The following is a 17445-nucleotide window of genomic DNA, read 5'->3' on the forward strand; positions in this document are numbered from 1 at the left end:
ATCAAGTAATAGGATCTAGAAGATCTCTTGTAACTGAACCCATCACAAAACCAAGCTAGGGTCTGATAACACCAGTCCTGGGAAGGGACGCTGCAGAAACATTGAGCAACATGGAAAAATAAAAAAAGCTATTGGCCCTGATGGAGTATAAGTACTTCTTGAACAAAACATCTAGAGTAGCAACACCTTGATGGTTCTTTTTGCAGATGATTATGAGTTCAAGAGGGAAGTACAAAGGAAAGGGAAGAATTTGAAAAATCAGGTGTATACGTGAAAATGGCACACAACCTGCAGAAAGAGGATACATAGTCTGCATTTTAAATAATGCCCTGCAGGAAGACTAAAATTGGGAGGTGAGGGTGGAACGCAGCCATTACCAGGAGACACTAGGGATGTTACATGTCTACACAAAAATTAACTGTTGAAATTTTCAGTAGTTACATGTTTACGGGGGGGAAGGGTGGGAAGGGAGGGAAAGAAGAGAAGGCAGTGCATGTGGGAAGCCAGTCCTGCCTCAGAGTCCTCTCAAAATGCTCTCTCCATACAACGCAGATAGCAAAAGTGGTGGGGAAGACAATAAAATGGGCAATTGGCAGAGGATAAAGGAGGCAGTAGAACAGTATCAGTTAAGCACAGTGCCCCTCAGTTATTTTTAAGCTGTGTATGCAAATTAGCAACATTAAACGGTCCAAAAGCAGAATATACAGAAGTACCTTAATGGTAAGACGCAGACTAGATGTAAGGCTGGAGCTGCTTTCATGCTGATGCGCAGGCATTTCCCTTTCACTTTAATAGGTTTTATACACATTATGTCCTTAAAGCAGTGGCACAAAATAGCTCCGTTGTGCAGGCTATCCCTTCTCAGCTGCCAATCCGCAGAACCCTGAGGTGGAGGCCAGGGCCAAAGACTCTAGTCTCCGGCCTTCCAAAGTAATCTGCACATCTCCCCACCCCAATCATAGTGGCTACAGATTCACTGCAGTCGAGAATGCTGCGTTATTTGGTGGGGATGAATCAGGGAGTGCTCTGTGGAGTGTCAATAGGGCAGCATAAAAACCACCCACAATTAACAAGAGAAGCTGGGGTACCTTTGGATTCATAACTACTCAGTGCTGTGCCTCCTCCCTTGCCCTGCCCATATTCCTACAGGTCCAGATCTCTGTCTTTTAGAGAGGGGAAAAGATTGTTTATGGGGAGGAGGCAGCATCCCTTTTAGCATTTCCACCCAGACAGCCTCCCACTACAGATTTGTTCCTATGTAAAGCATAAAAGTCACTGAACTGAGGGGCAGGCAAGGCTGTTAAATCACACTGGTGAGCAGCTCCACTCAAACTAAGACGGATACTCATTCCAACTAGCTGTTACCTTAAATAAAGACAGCTGAATGCCAAGTTCTATTCCAGGGAGTGACGCACAGATACTCTTCTCCCATGGCAAAAATGAAACATATTATGATTGATTGTGAAAGTTTTTCACAATCATACTCAAGCCTAGTGATGACACATCTGTGGGTGAGAATAGTTTGAAACAATTTCAAGCTAAACAAATCCTGAGTAGTTAGGATTCTTCTCCCCAATAAATTAGGAGGTAGTTTCAGGTTGGAGGCTTGAGTTCATGCTATCCCAGAACCTCCAACAAGTTCCCAAACTATAAACCGAAAGTCCAAATTCACATCCTAACCTGAAACTACTGACCATAACAAGCAGGAAGTGGTGCTGGCCATGCCTCACGGAAATAAGAGACACCTGGTTAGACAATCTATTTGTCTAGCTATTAGAGACATTAAAAGCTTTAGGGAAAAAGTTATCCCCAAAAAAGCCATAACGTAGTATGTAAGGATTTATTGCTGAAATCCAGATTTCAGCATTTCCATCAGATCCAGTTCAGTAAGGATGTACGTACGACAGATACAAAAAGTCACTCAAGGTAAAACTTGACTCGGCTCAAAGGTGCCTGTGCTCAATGGTGAATCTCAGCAAGGTATGTGGAGATAAATACACAAACAAATATTTTTCAATTGTGTTAGATTAACTATTAAAAAGACCTCTGAATCCTCATTGAAGTGGGGAGACAGGTCTTATCTACATAATTTTTGTAACACTACATGCATTTATCTTGATTAAGAAAAGATGTGGGAGGTTTTTAAAGTTGCTAATTAGAACTAGCTTCTGCCTTGTAAAATCCTAGTGGAGACAAAGCAAAGAGAACAGTCACATGGGAAGGAAGTGATATGCAAAATAGATTGTTTCAGTAGCATAGGAACAACCATGACTTGAGTAGTTAGGATTCTTTTCCCCATTAAACGAGGCAGTACCATAAACAATGGCTCTGCTGTAATCCATGGCCACCCCTACAACACAATATGGCCAGCTAATTCTAACATTAGCCTGAGGCCTTGGCTTCACTAAGCAGCCCAGTGGTGCACTGTGGGGAGCCAAAAGCAAAAAGGAGACCAAAGGAATCAGGAAGTGCTTAAGCGCAAATATTGATTGTATTAGCAACCAAAAATGACTGGACTAGGAGGAACAGGTCAGAAGTAAAAAGGAAAAACTGAGTCATTGACTTAACCTTTAATCCATAATTGTTGGTTGGTCTGGTTTCCCAGAGTCTAGTTTTAGTTGGTATGTATTTAAACAGTTACACAGCAGACACAGTATAAGGAACAAATTCAAGCACTAGAAAAAGGATAAATTTGAGACATTTATTGGGACTTTTTTAAAATACAGGTTAATGAACAAATAAATGGCTAAACATGGTGTCCCATTACAGCAATATTTATATTTTAAACATATTTTCCTATATTACCAATATTAAAATTGAAGCAAACTTAAAAATGACTTATTTATCTGTTAGGGTGGTTAAGATTTTTACTTTAAACAGCAACTAGTTACAGTATTTGCATACAAAACATTTCCTGCTTTTGTACTAATTCAACACAATGGTTAGCATTAGACACTCTCCCGTACCGTGTTTGCAAGCCAAACTAAAAAATGGTTTCTATGAAGATTTTTGTAATGTATATTAAAAATACATAATACCGATGTGAATGACAAATCGACTATCCAATAAGCAAATGCTTATTCGATGGTCACCACACTAGTCAACTAGTTGCTCCCTCTATCAGAAAGTGGCAGCAAGGGAGGGAGGGGGAGAAAGGGGTGCTTCAAAGCAGCAACACCATGTGGAGCCCGGGACAGACCCTTGGGTCTGCTGCTTTGAAACACTATGTGCAGCCTGGGTACCTGCAGCTCAAGAGAAATCAGTTAGACTGTGTATATTAAGAAGAATGCTTGAAAACATGCCAGTTCACAAAACAAGCGACAAAAAAATAAAATGAGGCATGTGCATAAGGTTGTGACCTACATACCATTTGGGAGGGAAAAGATCTAGCAATGCAAGATAACAGCAACAGGCACCTCAGAGATCTGCCTGATACCTTCCGATCTGTTTAAGATCCTTGCACTAACGCAAAAGCAGGAGACCAAACTAGTTGATCACGATGGTTACTTCGAACCTTCATGTCTGAACACAAAATGCTTCTTTTCCAGATCTTGCAAAATAAGTACTTCCTTAGGGGAAAACCTTTTGCATTTGGAAATCCATTAATGCCAACGGTCCTATACAGTCCACTGTTCTTTATTCAATATGGCTCAACCATCCTGAAATTCAGTGGTTCTGCCTGTATTTTAAGATTCCTGATTTTACAAGTTGAAAAGATATTTTGTTCATTAGATTTTAAAAAAAGCTCCTTATATTTTAATTCCCAGACCCCTGTAGTGTGGATTGCTTAAAAGTTATATTTGTTCCATTAAAAGGGTAACTCAAAGACCTGGACTCCTAGTGAATATCCATCTTGCTGTATCACACAAACTTGAGGACACAATGTTGTAAAAGAATCTGGCCCATGCAGACCATTGTACATGTGTTACTCAGGAAGGGAACTTGTGGGAGGGGTTGTTTTGGAGAGGGAGTTGGGGGGGGGGGGGGGTATGTTTCCTACTCTGGGATGGGGGGGGAGGGGAACATACCACAAGAACAGTATTGGAAGGTTTAAACACATGCACCTGGCCAGGAAGTCCTAACTGGCTGGAAACGACAGCTGTGGCCAGGTGAACTTCACCAGAAGGAAACAAAGGCATGGTGGATGAGTCAGAACTAGCTCACATAGAATTCCCCCACAGGAGTCATAAACAGTGAAGATAATCTCTTTGTAAACTGGAGGTCAAGAATGTCAACGTCAAAACAAACTGGGCAGAGGAAGTAGAATGAGCACTCTGGGCCTGAGTCTACTTTCACTGACACTGATGTAAGTTAATTTACTTCAACAGTAAGTCTTGAGTTGTACTGGGATACATCTGGAGTAGTAGGAATATCCAGCCTTTAGATTTACTGGGCCCAGCTCTCCTGACATTTGGTTAGGAATCACACATGCTGCACAGTGGGATGGAGAGTAGCCTGATCTGGCCAGATAAGAATTTTCCTGGTGTGGGGAAGCTCTATGGTGGAACCGAGACAGCCTCGTTGTTTCAGGCACCACCCCCTCACTTACTCACAACATAGGCAAAGCTGATAGCACTGACTGTACAGGAGGGGTGAGGAACCTTTTTTCTGTCAGGGGATACTGACCCACAACAAAAATCAGTCATGGGCTACACATAGTCCTGAGGAGGCCAGATGCTTAGGACTTCCCCTGCACTCCAGAGTGGGGCCAGAAATTAGGGGATCAGGGTGTGGGAAGGGATCCTGGACTGGGGCTAAGGAGTTTGGAGTGGGCTAGTGGCTTGGGGAGGAGGTGGAGGTAGGCTCTGGAAGGTTAAGCAGCAGTAAGGTATTCTGACCTTGGGAAGGGGGGGGGGGGGTGCAGATAGAGTTGCGGAGTCTGGAAGGGAGACCCAAGAGAGGGTTCTGATCCTGGCCAGAAATTCCAGATGGGGGTGCAGGCTATAGGAGGGCACTTAGAGCTAGCACTAGGAGTTCAGGTGCATGTGTGGGATGAGGAGCACCAGCTCTGGCTGGTGCTGCTTATGTCAGGAAGCTCTCACTCAACAGGGCTCCTGGCCAATGGGAGCTGCAGGAGAAGGGTGCACCCTGATCCAAGGATGCAGATGGATCAGGAGCCAACCTAGCTTCCTCCAGCAGCATGACAAACCTGTGCCGTAATTCCATCCCTGAGGTGGTGGGTGGGTGCCAATGCTCAGGGCTTCCAACCAGCAGCAAATCTCCACATCATGGCTACGTCTACACTGGCCCCTTCTTCGAAGGGGCATGCTAATTTTGAACTTGGGGATAGGGAAATCCGCAGGGGATTTAAATATCCCTCGCGGGATTTAAATAAAAATGGCCGCCACTTTTTTTCCGGCTTGGGGAAAAGCCGGAAAAAAGCGTCTAGACTGGCGCGATCCTCCAGAATAAAGCCCTTTTCCGGAGGATCTCTTATTCCTACTTCAAAGTAGTATTTAAATCCCCCGCGGATTTCCCTATTCCCAAGTTCAAAATTAGCATGCCCCTTCCGAAGAAGGGGCCAGTGTAGACGTAGCCCATGGGTTGGAACAAATGCAGTGCATGGGCCGGAGGTTCTCTCCCCCCAAAACCCCAGTAGTACAGTCAGAAAGTCCATTGCCAGTGCCCAGCTACAACAAGTTTAATGCCTACCAGATTAACCTGTACCAGGGCAGAGCAAATTGACTTTGATAATCTGGAAGCTGTGCCATCTGTTAGCCACTTACACCAGGAAGGAAATAAGACAGAGGAAATTGTGTCAGTACAAGGATGCTGCAAAAAAATACTGTTTCACAATAGGACCTGACTTTCTAATATTTCACAAGAGAAAATACATGTGAACTGATTTAAATGAACACAACTGCAAATTCAACCAGTTACAAGCAAGGAGCTCTAAGACAGATATGCCTAATATTCTAAATCAGGGCTATTCAACTTTTGAAGACCCCACGGGCATGATGATACTCTCAGCACATGCCAAGGGCTGCATACTCAAGTGTGGTTGCATATACATGCAAATAGTTTCTTTCACACTGACGGGCATGAGTACAAAGATTAAGCCTTAAACCGCAGCGCCAGACTCAAACGTGGCCAGCATGAACCAGTCAGCACCTCTCAAGCTCTGCCCACAAGGCTAAGCAGCCAGCACTTCCCGCAGTGCCCCCATGATCCTGGCACTTCCCTCCCTGGGGGCTAGAAATGCAGACACCCCCTATAACCATCTGTTCCAGCCCACCCTCCTGCTTGCATCTTGCAGTACTCATGCTGCCTGGGAGACGCACTGCTATTGTGGAGTGTGTTCCCAGTGGAGGCCATGTTCAAAGGATCCCACCCACAGGCTGCAAACAAATGGGCCATGCGTTGAGTAGCTCTACTCTAAATGATACTGGATTTAGCTTTTGAGGCTCACATTTTCCTGAGCAAGATTCAAGTGCCTTCATATTAAAACTCCAGTTCCAAAATACAAACCAGGCTAAGGTTTTGTCATGTGCTCTGAGACAGCTAAGGCAGGTGGCTTCTCAGTAGATATTTTGAAAAGCCACCCTTTCACAAGCAATGAAATCCGGGAAGCATTAGTGTTCTGTATCAGTGTTAGCAAGTGTCACATCCTACACCACAAGAAGAATAAGCTTCCAATTTTAAAGTGATCTACTAGATTCTGTCATCAGTTCAAACTAGGGACGTAAGCGATGTAAGCACATGCTTACCAGCAGGACTCACCAAACCACGGCAAGCCCCGCTCGCCAGCTGCGCTGTCCAGTGATCTGTGCATGCGCAGATCGCCCGAACCCGGCTCTTCCGGGTTTTATTTATCGAGCCCTGCTTATCAGGTACTCAGTTAGTGACTTGACTAGTTGCTTCTCCCCCTACCTTGCTGCCTATCAGAGACAGGATGCGGGGGCGGGGAGGATAGGAGTGAGGGGGCTTAAGAGCCTTTTCCTCCCAGCACCGTCTCCGTGGGGAGAAGGGGCAGGAGCACAGTGGGGAACTGGTGGCACTTCTTGCTACATTTCAAAGGCAGAAGCACTGCAGGGAGCATGGCCAGCGGGGGGACTCAAGCAGTCCTCTGCTGGCCCCACGCTCCCTGCTTTTGAAATGTACAAGAGCCAGGGTGAAAGGAAATCTTGTACATTTCAAAAGCAAAGCAGAGCTGGGAGTATGGGGTCAGCTGGGGACTGCTTGAGTCCCAGGCTGGCCTTGCTCCCTGCTGGTTCTTGCTACATTTCAAAGGCAGAGGCACCCTTACTGACTAATCCAATAGTTGATGCAAGTTACATTGACTCTTCAATTAGTTGATTAATCTAAATTTAACATCTCTAGGTTAATGCTCTTCATCCACGAGTTACTTTTTAAGTAGTTCTTTAAAATCAGACTCAAAAGAACTTCATCATGAAATCTCACAGGATTCACACATGGCAAAGTGATCTATACAGATCATGGAATTCAGTTTCACTGTATATCAGCATTCAAGTTGCAGACAGAGCAAAGATGCTATTTCAATTGAATTAAGAGTAAAAGAGAAATATAATTACCCAAATTGGAACTTAGCCAACAAATAATAAAAACATCCTTTGACACTGACATCTTTCATAGCAAGCAACAAGGTCCTCATTTTTATGTATAGTGTGTCTCATGAAAAAAGGTCCTTTCAGCAGTTGGCATGACACAGGTGGCAAATCCTCCCAATTTCCCAGAAATTTGGAGATTTGTAGGATCCAAAACTATCCTAGCATGAGGCTCTTGAAGTTGGACTGAGTTTGCAGACTGAAGTATAAAATGGGAACAACTATTTTATGGAAATGTTTTGTTTTAAACAAAAACAATTTGCTTTCTTCAAGCTTCTGGGGTTGGATTCAGGAGGAATTTCAAATATTTCTTTAGTATTTTCCTTATGTCTACACACTCATCTCAAGCCAGATCTTCTCAATAAGTTAAAGTTGTCTAAACATTACTTGTCACAACGTAGAAAGGGTTCAGCAAATAAAAAGGCATCTCATGCCTAAATATTTGGCTTATGTTAGGGAAGCTCTCAAATAATGCAATGTATGCCAATGGCTTGTCATGCAAATCTATCTGGCAATTATGGAACTCCATCCACGTCCGAAGTTAAAAAATTCTGTAAATATTCCTACTTGCTCCAGTGGGAGAGTTCAACAAAAATCACAATGTTTAACAGAAATTCTACAACTGCCCGTCACAAGTTTGCTCCCTCAACTTAGTTATAGGGGACAACATACCAAACTGCAGCAGTGGAAAGATGAGGACATACCAACATACCCCACCAGTCAGTTTTCTCATTTCAATAATGAAGTGAGAGAAAAAGCTTAAGATTCTTTGTATTTACTCCAAGGAGAAGTTTTCAGTAGTGTCTTATCTTAGAAATGTCACATGTACCAAACTCTAGTAGATAAAACTCCAGGTACAGTTGGTTACAATATTGGGTGGTGGTAATATCAAAAATGATTAAAAGACAGCATGGTTCTTACTCCACAGAGCTTGCAGTCCAAAGATTAATAGAAAAAAAAAAATAAAAAAAATAAAAAAGAGACAAGCAAAGGAGCCAAGGCAATCAGACACTCCCACATGTGTTTTGTAGGCAATTGGGAGAATTGAGTTGATTAAATAGCAGCATGGCTGTAGTAGGGTATCATGGCAGAAATGAGCCTGCTTTCATATCCCGCCTGAAGCGAAGGTAGCGAGCTTCCAGGCCAATATACGTAAGTATTGAGTTTTTACAACTCAGGTCAGTATAACTAATATGATCAGGAGCATAAACAATTTACATGAGTGCTATGGCAGCATAACTCAAACATAGATGCAAGCAGGTCAACAGAAGAATGCTTCCCTCAACCTAGCTACCATTACTCCAAAAGGCAGAGCTCCTACAGTGACTGAAACCCCATCCTATTGCTAGTCTTCATCCATGCTACAGGAACATAGCTAAGGCAGTGCAACATCTGTAGAAATGGCTCCAAACCTGTACAAACCCTGGCAGAGTGTTCTCTTCTTGTTTCTGTGGTGAAGTTCCCCGGGTGATTAAAATGAAAAGCTGCATGTTTACTGTACCTTTACCAGCAGTCACCAATCACTGCTATTTTTACAGTACAGTGACAGTAGAATTCTTGAGCTTCTAACTAAAATGCTCTAGGATTCCTGATTACTATGGGATAAGAAGGGATGTTTAGACCACTGGAAGAAAGCCTTTATTAGTACCTGTATTGTGCAAAATTCTGCATCTGAAACAGAAATGCACAATCTCACAGCTCACACTGGCCAGTTTGTGGCCAATGGGGGCTACCTGTTTGCAGGACAGGCAGTGCAGTAAGTACTCCCTTCCTGCCCTCGGGGATTGCAGCACTCAGAGCAGCATATAGCCCCTGCAGCCAGCTGCTGAGTGGCATGCAAGAGTATGAAAGGCAGGGAGCTTGCCTGAGGGAACTGCTGGCAGGGATCTGCCTAGGTAAGTACCTCCTGGCCAGAGCTTACCTTTAGCACCACAATCTCTCATGTCCCCTAACCATCTGCCTGCCCCTCTTCCTGCATCCCTACCCCACATAACCTAAACTCTCTGCAGCCTCTGCTCCTGTACCCATATCCCCTCCCAGACTCTGCACCCCTATTCCCTGCTTCATGTCACAACCCAAATCCATGCATCCCCTCCTGCACCCCTGCCCCAGATCATAGATCCCTCCCAGACCCTGCACCCCTTCTCCAATTCAGAATCTTCTCCTGAACCCATACCCCCACCCAGACCATGCCACCCCAATCTCCTGCCCAGGTCACAATCCCTTCTTTCACCCAGCATCCCTATCCCAAGCTCCCTTCTGTACCTAAACTCCATCCTAGAGCCCACACCACCTCAATTAATATTCTGGAGGAATACAGTTCTTGATCACATACCAAATTCTTGGAGTAATCCTTCTTCCCCTCCCAACATCAAAAGCACTGCCCACCCCGGCTATACCTGAAAAGAGTATTCCTCATTTCTTATGCCTAAACTATTTGGAATTGGTAGCTCTGTTACAATAGCTGCCACATTTCATCTAGTCATAGCGGTGTACTTTAATAGCAGGTGAGCATTTTCTTGCATATGCGTGTAATTCTACAGAGCACCTTGTAGTTACTAACCGTATATCATCTTTCACTGGTTTCACTTTCTCTTTATTTTGTTTTACAAGTATGCTTTGTTTTTGTAGTTGATTTAAGCTATTTTGTTTTTGTCACTTCTCTGTGGTAAAAGATATGGTCAAACATCAAGTCTTATCAGCTTTTGCCACAGTCAACACACAAATTCTCACAACAGACGTATGAAAACATCAACACTGGGAAGGGTATAATCTCCATATACATATCGTGTTGTTAGAGGAAAAGCCAAAGCTGTCCACAGTAGCGCACCTTCCTAAGGTGTCATCTTTTAAGAGACAAATTAAAACTATGACATCTGTTACTGTATATATTTTCCATTACCCTGTACCTAAAGCCTGAGTACACACTGCTTTGATGGACAAAGAAAAAATAACTTAGCTGCACACTTGAGGGCAGGGTTGCCACCTCTGTCAGGAACAGTCAGTATTACTAAGCCCATAAAAATGAGGCTGCTGGCAATGCATACTGAGCACCCATATAGATTTCCTAGGACAACCACCTTTTAAAAAAAAAAAAAAAAAAAAAAAAAAAAAAAAACCCTCTCCCTTGGTGAGTGAGAACCCAGAAGAGAATGATCTAGGAAAAACAAGAAATTTTTCTTCTAAGCCAATTTGTCCAATACGCAGTAGATCTCAAATCTGGCTCCCAGAAGAAAAGTGATTGTCTTTCCCTCCTGCTTAATCTTCTCATATGATCTGACTACCATTTGCGTAGTAAAATATACCAAAACTACTCTGGCTCTTCTTCACTAATGAGCCCATACTATTCTTTGAAAAGTGCAGATGGCTAATTGTGTGCGTGCTCCAGCCACACAGCAAAGCATGAGACAATTGCTCTGAGAAAATGGAGACAAGTTTCACTACAGCAAGTGCCACAGCACCCAGAATTTGTAAGCGTATGGCTAAAAGTAAATAAACATATTTGTCCAGAGCAACTTCTTGGTTGCCTTAACAATAAGATTTTTTTCTAGTTTATTATTTTCCTAGTTTTTATAGCAGTTTTGAAAACTGAACAATTGCAGATTCCCCAAAAGTTTATTGAAGAATAAAAGCTCCAAGTGTGTTCCAGAAGAAGATCACAACTTTGAAATAGGAGGTCCTAAAAAATTGTTTTATAACTGAAGTAATGGGAATTATATTCCAGCTTCAACAGAACTTCACCAACAAAAAGTTTTTTAGAAAATGATCAATGTTCACCCTTGATTTTTTTAAGTATTTTGTACTTAAACTGTCTTAAAACTGTGGTAGTGTCATTTTAAACGAAAGATGCTACTAGGCCTTATAGTAATAGAGAGGCAGCCGTGTTAATCTGATCTTGCTAAAACAAAAAGGAAAAACTATGCAGAACTTTAAAGACTAACAAGATGGTTTAACAGAGTCCTCAGAAAAGTGACTCTGGTCCACAAAAGCTCATCACCCATTAAACCATCTTGTTAGTCTTTAAAGTTCTGCATAGTTTTTCCTTTTGTTTTAACTAGGCCTTCTGGAAAGGCCAAGGTTTAAGAACAGCTTGAACAAAAAAAAAAAAATTATATTCTGACAGGACTTGTGGTCTTGGCTGCAGATCATTTGAGATTTTTGTAAGCTACTAATTTTAATAGTCAGCCAGACCACCCACAAAACCTAGCTAGAGACAGACCTAGGTGGCATCCTACCTGCCAAGAGTCCACAAAACTTTGGGATTTGCCAGGAGAATAAATATTTTTAATAATTGCTTAGGTGCTGAAGCTATGACATTTGTTTCTCATTGGGCATGACTACATATGGATTCTCAGAAAAGCAAAAATTAACTAAAGGTCTGAATTTAAAGCACATTATTGACTCCTATGTGGCTACTCTCATTCAGAAAAGTCATCGTACACCACACCACGCTTCTAAATGAAAGTTTACACTCAGGAACTTATGCTTTTGTGTCAACTTTCCTGCTTTACCTTGTGTACACTGTGGTGTTCCAGTACCAGTTTTAAGGATTGCCTGCACAAGGAATAGTGATAGAAATGTAGCCGTGTTAGTCTGGGGTAGTTGAAGCAAAATGCAGGACAATGTAGCACTTTAAAGACTAACAAGATGGTTTATTAGATGATGAGCTTTCGTGGGCCAGACCCACTTCCTCAGATCAAATAGTGGAAGAAAGTAGTCACAACCATATATACCAAAGGATACAATTTAAAAAAATGAACAAATATGAAAAGGACAAATCACGCTCACTACTGGTCTATCCAGCTATGTAGACACTCTTCTCAAACCCTTCGTAACCAATACCCCCAGCTATCTCCGAGACACTACTGACTTCCTAAGGAAACTACAAAACATCGATAACCTCCCCAATAATACCATCCTTACCACCATGGATGTAGAAGCTCTATATACCAACATCCCACATGAAGACGGTTTACAAGCAATTAGAAACACTATCCCAGAGGACACTACTGCCAACCTGATAGCAGACCTATGTAACTTTGTTCTCACCCACAATTATTTCCGGTTTGAGAACAACTTATACCTCCAGATCAGCGGCACAGCCATGGGTACACGCATGGCCCCACAGTATGCTAACATCTTTATGGCTGACCTAGAACAACGTTTCCTCAACTCCCGTCCCCTTTCACCCCTCCTCTACCTACGGTACATCGATGACATCTTTATGATCTGGACACATGGCCAAGAAACACTGGAGATATTCCACAGAGATTTCAACAACCTACACCCCACCATCAACCTCAGCCTGGACCATTCTACACGAGAGATCCACTTCCTGGACACCACCGTACAAATCAACAATGGAAAATTAGACACCACTCTCTACAGAAAACCCACTGACTCATACAGTTACCTACATGCATCCAGCTCCCATCCAGAACACACCACACGATCCATCGTCTATAGCCAAGCCCTTCGATACAACCGCATCTGCTCTAACCCCACTGACAGAGACCAGAAGCTTCAGGATCTCTACCAAGCATTTATAAATCTCAACTACCCACCCAGAGAAACAAAAAAGCAAATTGAAAGAGCCAGACGAATACCTAGAAACCATCTACTTCAAGACAGACCCAAGAAAACCAACAATAGAACACCACTTGTCATCACCGACAACCCCCAACTTAAACCTGTCCAACACATTATCAATAAACTACAGCCTATATTGGAACAGGATACCATACTCAAAGAGGCTCTGGGAGACAGACCCATAGTCTCCTATAGACAACCACCTAACCTCAAGATGATTCTTACCAACCACCACAGGACATACCACACTAATACCAACCCTGGTACCTTCCCTTGCAACAAACCCCGTTGCCAGCTTTGTCCACATATTCATTCTGCTGATACCATTATTGGACCTAACCAAGTGAGTTATAAGATCAAGAACACATATTCCTGCGCATCCAGAAATATAATCTACGCTATCATGTGCCGAAAGTGTCCGTCTGCTATGTACATTGGACAAACATCTCAGACACTTCGCCAAAGGATTAATGCCCACAAAACAGATATCAGACAAGATCACAAAGAGAAAACAGTTTCTTGCCACTTTAACCAGAAAGGACACTCTCTAAATGACTTAGCCACCTGCATTCTGCTACAAAGATCTTTTACATCTGCACTTGAAAGGGAATCCTCTGAACTGTCATTCATGTTAAAATTCGACACTTACCAACAAGGACTTAACAAGTCTTTGAACTTTCTCACCCATTACCAAGACAGTTTCCCCAATTATCACCTGTAATACCATTAACTCACAAACATCCCACTCTCCCTACCTTTAATATCATCAATTCACAGACACTTACCTTCCTTCCTCCCCCTTCCCACCCCCCCGCATCCCCCTTCTGTTCTGCAATGTGATTTGTCCTTTTCATATTTGTTCATTTTTTTAAATTGTATCCTTTGGTATATATGGTTGTGACTACTTTCTTCCACTATTTGATCTGAGGAAGTGGGTCTGGCCCACGAAAGCTCATCATCTAATAAACCATCTTGTTAGTCTTTAAAGTGCTACATTGTCCTGCATTTTGCTTCAACTACCCCAGACTAACACGGCTACATTTCTATCACTACTCCATAGGAATAGTTACTCTCAGAGCAGACAAGCCTCCAGAGAAGCCCATTTCAGTGTCACTTGTTGACATTAAACGTTTTCAAACTAAACCTTAACAAGTTGTGAACTGATTTAGTAGCTCAGCATTAAAACAATTAGCCCAAACCAGAGGATTCCAGCTCCAGCGCAAACAAACAGGAAGATGAGGAAAAGCGGCCGAGTCACTCCCAAGGTGACAGGAACGGCACCTCGCGCCCGCGGGGAGGGGATTGCTGCACATACTGAAATGCTGGTTTCGCTTAAGAGTCCCTCCGAAGAGCGGACAAACCCCAGGCAGCTCGCTCCAGCCTGCGCCTGGAAGGCACCGAGAGGAAAGTCCGCCCGACCCGCCTGTGCGAGCGGGCAGCACGAAGGGTCCGAGGGGCTGGGCTGGGGGCCGCGTCCCGGCCCACTTACCGCTCCCGTATCTGAGTCGCCGGGCCGCGCTGTTCACCCCGATTCTCCGGAGCCGCCACCCCGCGGCTGGTAACGTGGCCAGGGGGCCTGGGCGTGTCACGCGGGGCCGCTCCGGAGGGGAAGCCTCTGGCCGGCCCCCCCACGTGGCACCACGGGGCGCCGTGTCCCGGGGTCTCCGCGGGCCCGCGCTGGGGGGCGGGGCAAGCGGCGCCGGACTCCCCCCTCTGCGCGAGACCCCAGGAGCGCCCCTGCCCGGCGCGCGGATCCGAGGGGGGCAGCGCCGCGCTGCTCTTACCTCCCGCTGCCCGGGCTGAGCTGGGCTCACTGCGCTCCCGGCCCGAGTTTCTGGCGACTGGCGTGGCGGAGACAAAGCTGCACCCGGACAGGCCGCTCCTCGCCCCCGCCCCTCTTTCCGACCTGGCGCTCGCCTCCCCCGCCTCGCAGCTGGGACGGGGGCGGGCTCCGGCAGATAATGAGCGGCCCCGCCCAGCGATGGACCCTGCCCTGCCCCTTGGCAGCCCGGTCGGGGGCTCCCCCTGCAGTTGGGAACGAGCGCCCCAGCCACGTGGAACCCTGCTCTGTCTCCCCCGCCACCACGCGTGGGCTCGGGACTCGCCTAGAAACTTGCCCATGGCCTGGACCCGTCCAGCCTTTAGCTTAAGGCTGTTCTTGCTGTGGTCACTTGTTCGGTACAGAACACGAGAACAGTGTTCCAGAGCCAGCCTTCCAGTGGGCAACCCGAAACCAAGCCACAAGAGCACTGAGGCAAGGGTTTAGAAATGTAAAAGTTGAACTTCTGGAGAGTAAAAGTTCAGGTGTCTGATAGTGATACACAAGTGGTTGTTCAGAAGGGTATGTTCAGTTACCAAAGAATTTACTTGATCTGGAAAAAACCTGCCAAGTTCCAGCTCAACACTATCTGGAAGACCTTGGAGTTCATTGCAAATCAGCTTTTTCCTAAGCTAAAAAGTCAAAACAACAAGATTTACAAATTACTGTATCAGCAAAAGTAACTATCAGATTTTATGTGCAAAACACAAAGTAACTTGAACAAGAGGAAAATTCCTTTTCCAAATTCTGTAATGTATTTCTTTTTATGTTAATAGGTACAACTATGCAGCAAAATAATTCCCATCAGCAAACAAATGTAGGTAATCACTAAGTATCATTCCTCTAAAGACTCCAATTATTTTTTGCCAAAAGAAATATTTTGATGCCTGAATGAAACAGCCTGGCACTGTTTTCTGACTTGTTTCCATGTCCCCTTCTGTGAGGCACCTCAAGATGAAAGTGAGCCAACAAAGGGAGATTTCCCTGTCCTTTGGCACAGGCAAGGAGATCACATTCCACAGTCAAATTAAAAACTTACATTCATAGCATAATGGATGTGGCTAGAGAGAAATAGGAAGATGGTTTCAGTGTTCCTGTCTACAAAAAGAAACCCATTAAACAAGATAAACCTCTAAAAAGCAAGCTGACTTCTAAATGCTTCAGGGGGTAGCAGAGTTAGTCTGTTACAGAAAAAACAACAACAATGGACTGGTAGCACTTTATAAACTAACAAAACAAGTAGATGGTATCATGAGCTTTCATGGGCACAGCCCACTTCTTCAGATGACCGGAGTTATGAGTGTAGGATGCGCACACCCAAAATAAATAAGAGATGGGAAGGAGAGGGGAGAGGGAAAAAAAGAAGGGGGGGTGAAAGACAGGAAGCTAGAAGGAATCAGTAAGTATCTGAAAATTGGGTAGTTAAAGCAAATAAGAATCAAAGTCAATAGATAGTATCCTTCCTGAAAAGTAGTAGAGCTGTTTGCACCTTCAACGGCTGTTAAGTTGCTAGTGCCCCATTGAATTTGCCAATGTATTTTAATTGCAATGCTTCTCTATGGATCTGGCTAGTAGCACTGATTTGTGACAAAGACAGCTACTTGAAGATCTTTTAAACAGTGATTTGGAAGATTGAAGTGTTCCCCAATAGGTTTCTGTATGTTTCCTTTACGTATATCTGATTTGTGTCCATTGATGCTTTCCCGCAAAGACTGTCCAGTTTGTCCAATATATATAGCAGTGGGGCATTGATGGCATTTGATGGCATAGATCAAATTACTGGATGTGTAGTCAAATGACCTTTTAATTTGGTAGCTTATGTTGTTGGTTCCAGTGATGAATTTGCCAGTATAGATATGTGGGCAGAGTTGGCATCATTTTTGGTTGCAGAGCTGGGTTCCTGGAGGCTTATGATATGGTTGTATGGCATGGTTACCAGAAAGAATTCGTTTCAGGTTGGGGGGTTCTCTGTAAGCAAGAATAGGCTTTTCTCCTAAGGCTTCTGAGAGTGAGGGATCATTTTCTAAGATGCGTTGCAGATTGTGTATAATGCGCTGGAGGGGTCTGAGTTGTGGACTATAGGTAATAAGAAGAGTTCTATTATTTTCTCTTTTGAGTCCGTCTTGAAGTAGCTCATGTCTGGGTACTTTTTTGGCTCTGTCAATTTGTTTTTTCACTTCTCCAGGTGGGTATTTCAGTTTTAGGAATGCTCTGTAAAGATCCTTTAGGTGATTGTAGGGTTGGAGAAAATCTGGTTGTATCTTAGGGCTTGGCTGTATACTGTAGACTGAGAAATGTGTCTGGGATAGAAGCTGGAGGCATGAAGGTAAGTGTAGCAGTCAGTGGGTTTCCGATATAGAGTGGTGGAAATTTGTCCATTATTTAACTGTACTGTAGTGTCCAGGAAGTGGATTTCTTGTGTGGACTGGTCCAGGCTGAGGTTGATGGTGGGGTGGAAGTTTGTTGAAATCC

General features: G+C 44.0%; 1 protein-coding gene across 2 annotated transcripts in view; it reads right to left on the bottom strand.

Moving 5' to 3' along the window:
* The window catches only part of LITAF (lipopolysaccharide induced TNF factor), a 34494-nt gene extending 19370 nt beyond the window's left edge, over positions 1–15124 (bottom strand). Inside the window, exon 1 of one of the 2 annotated variants that reach the window (XM_075899322.1) lies at positions 14939–15124. The gene's annotated coding sequence lies outside the window, so the exon portion shown is untranslated. Of the gene's footprint in view, positions 1–14643; positions 14776–14938 lie in introns of those variants that run through there. The other variant, XM_006128499.3, reaches the window with a different exon arrangement.
* Between the last annotated feature and the right edge of the window lie 2321 nt (positions 15125–17445).

This window comes from Pelodiscus sinensis, chromosome 16 (assembly GCF_049634645.1).
Source record: "Pelodiscus sinensis isolate JC-2024 chromosome 16, ASM4963464v1, whole genome shotgun sequence".
Taxonomy (NCBI): Eukaryota; Metazoa; Chordata; order Testudines; family Trionychidae; genus Pelodiscus; species Pelodiscus sinensis.